Source organism: Helianthus annuus, chromosome 6 (genome assembly GCF_002127325.2).
Source record: "Helianthus annuus cultivar XRQ/B chromosome 6, HanXRQr2.0-SUNRISE, whole genome shotgun sequence".
NCBI lineage: Eukaryota > Viridiplantae > Streptophyta > Magnoliopsida > Asterales > Asteraceae > Helianthus > Helianthus annuus.
In genome coordinates this window covers 74568028-74576381 of record NC_035438.2, presented here as the reverse complement: position 1 = coordinate 74576381, position 8354 = coordinate 74568028, and the positions used below count along the sequence as shown (strand labels likewise).

Here is an 8354-nt window from a genome sequence, read left to right as displayed (position 1 = left end):
CTAGAATGAGAACCACCTCGAGTTGTAAGAACCGCGAGAACTACACCCCACGGAGGGGCGTTCGCCGCGATTTTTTTTTTACAAGTAGATGTGTGCATTATAAACACGGCCGTAAAAAATCACGGCGAACGCCCCTCCGTGGGGTGTAGTTTTTTACACCTCAAGTTTGGTGAAAAAAAAAAGAAAAAAGAAAAAAAATTAAAAAACACCAAACTTGAGGTGTAAAAAACTACACCCCACGGAGGGGCGTTCGCCGTGATTTTTTACGGCCGTGTTTATAATGCACACATCTACTTGTAAAAAAAAAATCGCGGCGAACGCCCCTCCGTGGGGTGTAGTTCTCGCGGTTCTTACAACTCGGGGTGGTTTTCATTCTAGCGATCCCCTATATATATATATATATATATATATATATATATATATATATATATATATATATATAGGGTAAGGTTCAAATGAAAACCATTAGTTAACGCGAAAACTCGAAAACTAACTAAAAAAGCCAAAAAAACATACTAATTTTTTTTTGCATACCAATTTTCGCCACTTTTATTATATAAAAAAATTTCAAAAAAAAAATTATAGTGCACATGTGTAATACTACACATGTGTATTATTACACATGTGTAATACAAAAAAAAAAATTTGAAATTTTTTTTATATCAAAAAACCAGTGATTTTTTATATAAAAATTGAAAAAAAAAAATTTGGTGTGTTTATGTGTAGTATTACACATGTGTAGTACACATGGTTCTCACAACTCATAGTACGGTTCTTAATTGAATCGAATCATATATATATATATATATATATAGGAAAATTGTAAAATACAATACGGCTTAACATACATCATGTACGACAACGTGCGTGATTATGTGTATAACGTGTGTGATTAATGTTTTCATCAGGCGTGATTAATGTTTTTCAACATGCGTGATTTGGGTTTTTTAGTTTATAACGTGTGTGATTCTCAAATGAAAGTGCGTAATTATTTGTCGCACGTGATGTACGTTAAGCCGTATTGTACGTTAACTGGCCTCTCTCTCTCTCTCTCTCTATATATATATATATATATATATATATATATATATATATATAGGGTAAGTTTCATGCGAGAACCACCTTTATTGCGAGAACCGCGAGAACCAATGTGAACACAAACTAAAATAGCTAAAAAAACCTAACCCCCCCCCCAAAAAAAAAAAAAACCTAAACCCCCCCTCCCAAAAAAAACCTAACCCCCCCCCCCCCCAAAAAAAAAAATAAAATCTAAAAAAAAACTAACCCCCCCCTCCCAAAGCTAAAATGCTAAAAACTAAACCCCCAAAAAATCTAAAAAAATCAAAAAAACACACAAATTTTTTTTAATATTTTTTACTTTTTTTGGCTACTAAAAGTAGCGACTTTTGTAAAAAAAATGTTAAAAAAAATTGTGTGTTTTTAGCTATTTTTAGGTATTTTTGGTTGTGTTCACATTGGTTCTCGCGGTTCTCGCAATAAAGGGTGGTTCCTAACGGATCCTTCTCCTATATATATATATATATATATATATATATATATATATATATATATATATATATATATATATATATATATAGGGTCGGTATTTAGAGAAAACGGTAGAAAGTTTGAGAACGGTGAGAACGCCATATTTTCTACTACATACCATTCATCTTACAAACGCCAAATTCCCCAAAACATCAAGCACAACTTCTCAAAAAAACGCCATATTTTCTACTATATACCATTCATCTTAGAAAACGCCAAAACACTCAAACATCAAAGATTCCAAAAAAATCGACGGTTCTTTAAGATACACTATTTCCTCAATAAAACGCCAAAAATGCCAAACATCGTTTCCTGTATATTCAAATATTGTTCTACACCAAAGTTTCGAATAATGCATTCGTCCCTGAGGTGCTGTGACTCAAATAACATTTTGCTGCATGAGATGGACAAATCATAGACAAAAACAAGCTGGTGTCAGACTTGTGTCATTTTCTGTGTTTTGTTATTGATGAATATTATAATGGTATGAAAAGACGAATGACACTGATGAGTTGTTTGAAGATACATATTCAAACAAAAAAACTTATGTCATTTTGTTTTTCCAAACGGCCACAAAAACACAAGCATGACTAAGCCAAACCACCAGCGAACATGATTCAAAGAAGAAAGAGACTGATGACAGTGAAGGTTTGGAAGATGAATTGTTTCTATTTTTATTTTTCTGTTGTTTGTTATGTATTTTTCAACTTAGAATAAAAAAATACATTATATTAATAAAACGCCAAACAGCCATAAAGCATGTGAAACGCCATAAATGTAGTAAAAATGCCAAAAACTCCCAAACTATAATGAAAGTAGTTTGCAGAAGTATTAATTAATAAAAGCTTAAAATAGAAAAAAATGCCAAAAACTACTTAAAGCCATTAAAAAACGCCAAACTTGGGAGATGGAAAGTCTATGACCCTAAAAACTCATAAAAACCTGAACAAAAAAAAACAGTAAAAATACACAGTAACTGAAAAGATGGCTACTTTATTAATATTATTTATTATAAATAGAATCCCGGCTAAACTACGCGCCAAAAACATCCTATAAGAGAGACGTCTCTGCACAATCAACTGATCACAAAACCAAAAACAAAAGCCATATTTCCTAGAAACCATTCACTTTAAAAACGCCAAAAATAATAATTAAAAAAGCCACAGATGCAGAACCTCAATTCTTCTATATTGAGTATTGATCTGAATAAAGTTTCACTGAATGGATTCTTCTTTGAGTTGGGTATCTTTATAATCTTTTGCTGAAGGAGATGGACAAATATTCAAGAAAAAGAGATAATGACACTGATATGACATCATGTCACTTTGTTCTTGATGGATATATTGATGGCATGAAGGGATCAATATATTAGAGCAAGCGTTAGTCTTCAACATGTCATCAAACAAGTATATATCCACCCACCATAAAGGATGCCATAAAAAGTAAGCATCTTCTAAAGACGACCGTTATGTAGGAAAATAAGGATCTACATAAGGTATTCAAAAACAGGTTCAAACCGCCAAAAAAGTTAAAGTAGAAGATTTTGATGAGAAGTTAGATTATAATTTTTAATTTTTTTTTCATTTTCTATTGTTTGTTATCTAATTCTCTGTTGTTTATCATCTAATTCTCTACTAATTTAAAAAAAATTGAGTATAAAACGCCAAAAACTATAAACACCAAAACGCATGATAGTGTGAAAAACTGTGAGAATGAATGCTAGCAAAGCACGATGTTGCTATATAAAACGCCAAAAAACGCAAACAAAGTATTACTGGAAAAATCAACACTAATTGACAGATGAAAATTGAAAAAAACAGTAAAATAAAGAGACGGTATCATTATTGCCAAACATTTAGTTATATTAAAAGCCACTACATGGAAAACTGAAATTTATTTATCTTTTCAAAACGCCATAATTGCCTGTCACATTATAGGCCTGTATCCTACATTGCAAAACACTTGATATAATAAAATCAAGAAAATTACTGATGTTTTTTACATTAAAGGCCTGCATCCTGATATAAAAAAACAATAAAAACGCCAAAACAATACTTAAAACGCCAAAATATTTACTATGATTCTGATCTAAAAACAATAAAAACGCCGCGTATTTATTAAACGACAAAATAATGGAAAGATGAAGTGACACGCTTTAAAAAAAGAAATATGAAAGGACAAAAAAGCCCCTCCGCCCTTCTCTAAGCGGCGTGACACGTGTTAGGCCAGGAAGCGTTCTCACCATTCTCACACTTTTGTGCGTTTTCTCCTAATCCCGTTTATATATATATATATATATATATATATATATATATATATATATATATATATATATATATATATATATAGGGGAGCGCTAAAATGAAAACGACCTCCAGTTGTAAGAACCGCGACAACCACTCTCCACCAATCAGATTATGCCAACAAAAAGGGTATTTAGGTAATTTACTTTATAAATCACTTTCAAATGTCAGTTGTCATCTGTCTCTTTATTATCTCACTATCTCTCTTCATTTATTCTTTAAAACTCTCTCTCTTCATCTCTGATGAAGATGAATCTTCATCTTCAACATCTTCATCTTAAAATCGTTTTCTTTAGGTCCAAGTCAAGTGGCTAACTAAGTTTGAAGAGTAGATAACCATTTTTTAACAGTAGATTACTACATGGCTTAATTAATATATGTGTGGGTATGTTTTACCAGATAACAAGAATTCAAAATTGTGGTGTTATTGTATTTTTGGATCAGTTACTCCTAATCATATTAATGTTCATGTTTTTGTTTCAGGAGCGAGAAGTGAGAGAGTAAGAGAGAGAGAGGAGTCAGAGAAGACAGTGGATGGCGGTAGCGCTGCCGCTCACGGCGGCGGCAGTAGAGACACAGGCGGCGGCGGTCCAGGTTGTTCCGACGAGTGTCAAGGTAACCCCCCTCTCGCTTCCTTTTACCGTACTGAAGTCGGATAATGATGGATCAGGATGATGATGCTGTTTTTTTTTTATATTTGATTGATGATGATGGAGTCGGTGGTGGCCGACGATGGCAGCCGGCGAAGCAGCGGCACAGCGGCGACGATAGTAAAGGTGGAGTCGGTGGTGGTCGACGATGACGGTAAAGGTGGGGGTACGTCGGAGCTCCGATCCGGTCGGCGACGGTAATGTAGGTTCCGGTGACCCATGTAAATATACCGATCACCTTTAGAAGTGCTTAAGATGTTTTTGGATTGTTTTTTGGGTTTTGTTGGTTACATGATATGTTGCTTAAGATGTTTTTGGATTTTTTTTGTTGGTTACATGATATGGTAGGTCTTTGTTGTTTCCATTGGGTTTTGTAAAACGTAAAAATTTTAACGTAAAATGTAAAAACGATCCGTGAGGCTGATGTCGACGGTGATGGTCAGATCAACTACGAGGAATTCGTGAAGGTCATGATGGCGATGTGAGAACCTTTAACATCAAACCCATCTTTTATTTTAGAAAGAGGTATTAAACACTTTCAGTAGAAATTAATGGAGTTTGTTGGGTGCATTTTGTTTGATCTTATTTTAGAAAGAGGTACTCTACTTAGTTCCTTCTTTCAAGCCATTCATTTTCTTCTACTCTGAAATTAGTTATAAACCTTGAATAGTTGGTTTGGTTCAATCTTTCTTGATTTATGCTTCATCGTTGTGATTTTACAGTTTGATGTTTTGTGCCAATACATGATACTTGCCATTGACACGAGACCCGGTAACATATTAACGATGCGGATTTTTATTACATAATATATTTTATAGTTAACGCGAACCGAGATCGAACCGATACTTTAGTGACTTGTAACGTTTGGCATTTTGATGAAAATTTTATATATATTGTTTTGTTTTGTATTGTTGAGAAGATATTGTTTGTGTTTTGAAAATATATCAGCACTTTAGTTGTCGGGATCGTTCAAAAACAGGGGAAACTCTGTCCGTTTTCCGTTAAATGGGGGCGTAAAAAAATGGGGAAACGTGACGTAAGTTTTTTTTTTGTTTTTTGTAAAAGGTTTAAACCCGTAAAAAAGTAGTTTTTAGTAAAAAAAAATCTAAAAAAATTGTTTTTGTAAAAAATCTGTTTTTTTATAAGTTTTACGTAAAACGTAAAAACATAAAAACGTAAAACGTAAAAAGTTTAACGAAAAACATAAAAAGTTAAAGCAAAACGTAAATCGTAAAACGTAAAACGTAAAAAGTTTAACGTAAAATTTTAAAAAGTTTAAAAAGTTTAATGTAAAACGTAAAACGTAAAAAGTTTTAAAAGTTTAACGTAAAACGTAAAAAGTTTAACGTAAAACGTAAAAAGTTTTACGTAAAACGTAAAAAGTATTATGTAAAACGTAAAAAGTGTAACATAAAACGTAAAAATTTTAAAGTATAACGTAAAACGTAAAAAGTTTTACGTAAATCGTAAAACGTAAATTTTTTTACATAAAACGTAATTTTTTTACATAAATCCTAAAACGTAAAACTTTTTCTACGTAAATTGTTAAACGTAAAAAACCGTGTGATAAAACGGCACCTAAACACGGGGCGTGAATGCGGCGCATAAAAACGCCGCGGAAAAAAACAGAACGTAAAAAACGCCGCGTTAAAACGGGACGTAAAAAACGCCGCATTAAACCAAACGACGCTTGAAAAGGCCAAGCGTAAAAAACGGCGTGCAAAAACGACCCGTTAAAAAAGGATGCGCGAAAAACCGGGTGTAAAAACGGAAAACATAATTTTTTATCGCAAACGACGGCGCGTTAAAAAAAGGGAAAACGTAATTTTTTAACGTAGATGACGGCGTGTTAAAAAAACGACGTCTGAAAAAGCCGAGCGTAAAAACGGTGCGTAAAAAACGGCTCTTCAAAACGTTTTTTTTAAACAAATCTTAAAAAAATATTATCATAAAAATCTGATTTCAAAAAATTATTTAACAAAAAAAACTGTTTCTTAATAAAAAATAATTAAGACAAAAGGTAATTAATGAATAGGACAAAAAGGCAATTAAAAATAATATATATAAAAAGACAAAAAAGACAATTTTACATATATACCCTTTAACATTAAAATATTAAAAACATAATAAGACAAAATGTTTTTAATATTAATTTTAACTACTTTTAATCTCATCTATCCATCTTCTTGATCTAATGGCCAGAAAGTGGTTCTCGTGGTTCTTACAACTAGAGGTGGTTTTCATTTTAGCGCTCCCATATATATATATATATATATATATATATATATATATATATATATATATATATATAGGGGAAGGTTCTATGCAAAACACAAAATATTGCGAAAACACGCAGAACACAATGAATCACCTATTTATTCAATCCTAAAAACCTAAAAATTAAATGAAAATGTTGCAAATGTAAGATTTATTGTTTCTTACACTAGAATTCAAAACAAAATACGGAAAATTTTCACTTTTTCTATAACCTACACATATGTAGGTTATGTGTAGGTTAAATTACGAACATGTATGTAAGCTATGTGTAGGTAAAAAAAAATATGGTTTTTTATGTGTATATATTACACATATGAATGTAAGAAACATAAACATGAAACTTAAATCCCAAAATTTAGTGTTTTAGAGTTGTTCTTTTTGTTCTCGCAATAGTTAGTGTTCTTAATGATCCTCATACTATATATATATATATATATATATAATGTAAGTATCTATAGAAAACCCACTTTAATTTAGAAACCCCGGGAAACTCAAAGCTCCCGATGTTTTTTTTGAAAAAATTTACACATGTTATATGCATGTTTTTAAGGGTTTTGGGCAAAAAAAAAATCAAAAAAGCGCCGAATAGATATTTTTTAAAAAAATAAACAAGTTTTGGTGTAACACATGTTACAAATATGTCAGATGAATGTAACATGTGTTACACCAAAACTTGTTTATTTTTTTAAAAAATATCTACTCGGCGCTTTTTTGATTTTTTTTGCCCAAAACCCTTAAAAACATGTATATAACATGTGTAAATTTTTTCAAAAAAAAAAAAAAAATATCGGGAGCTTTGAGTTTCCCGGGTTTTCTAAATTAAAGTGGGTTTTCTATACATCCTTCCCCTATATATATATATATATATATATATATATATATATATATATATATATATATATATATATAGGGTTAGGTTTATGAGTGAACAACATCCTTGTTTGCGAACTGTGTGAACTAATCATGACCCTTGATTTTGTTTAAGATGATACGGGGTAGGATTGTCATTAACCATATAAAGTTAATTTTATTTTTTAAATTATATATCAACTTTTAAAGAGATTTATCACAATCTTGTGGTTTCAATATTCCCCTCAAATGAATCAAGATTCGAATGCAAGAAATTAAGAAGAAAATCAAAATCGCAAGTTTCTTTTCTTCGTTATTCGATTTGGTTTTAGAACATCATCAGATCATCATCATCAGTATCAATCAATATTCGATCATCATCATCATCACATCGTATTTCGACTGAAGATCGATTACTCGGTGTACATTTGTGACAACCCGTACTCTTGACCCTGATTGTCGGGAGAAGGGTACTTTATTATTATTCTTGTTTATTATATTTTATTATAAATATTGTCATTACTACTAATAATCCGCAACGAGAAAATATATTTAAATTAACACGCACGCGTGTATATATTAACCGATATATTTTATTAAAACGAACGATTTATTTAAGCGAGATATACAACATTTAACGGGCTTGTACACTTGGGTCAAGCCCAGCCCACTCCCTAAACCTAAACCCTACACTACATATTCATCCTAAAACCCCTCCTCTCTTACT

The 8354-nt window shown here is 31.6% G+C and overlaps 1 long non-coding RNA gene across 1 annotated transcript; it reads left to right on the top strand.

Annotated features, from left to right (window-relative positions):
* Nucleotides 1-4074: 4074 nt before the first annotated feature.
* LOC110903493 lies at nucleotides 4075-4820 on the top strand. Its single transcript, XR_002572000.2, has 2 exons — nucleotides 4075-4236; nucleotides 4335-4820. It is a non-coding gene; the product is annotated as an uncharacterized LOC110903493 (long non-coding RNA).
* The last annotated feature ends 3534 nt before the right edge of the window (nucleotides 4821-8354 follow it).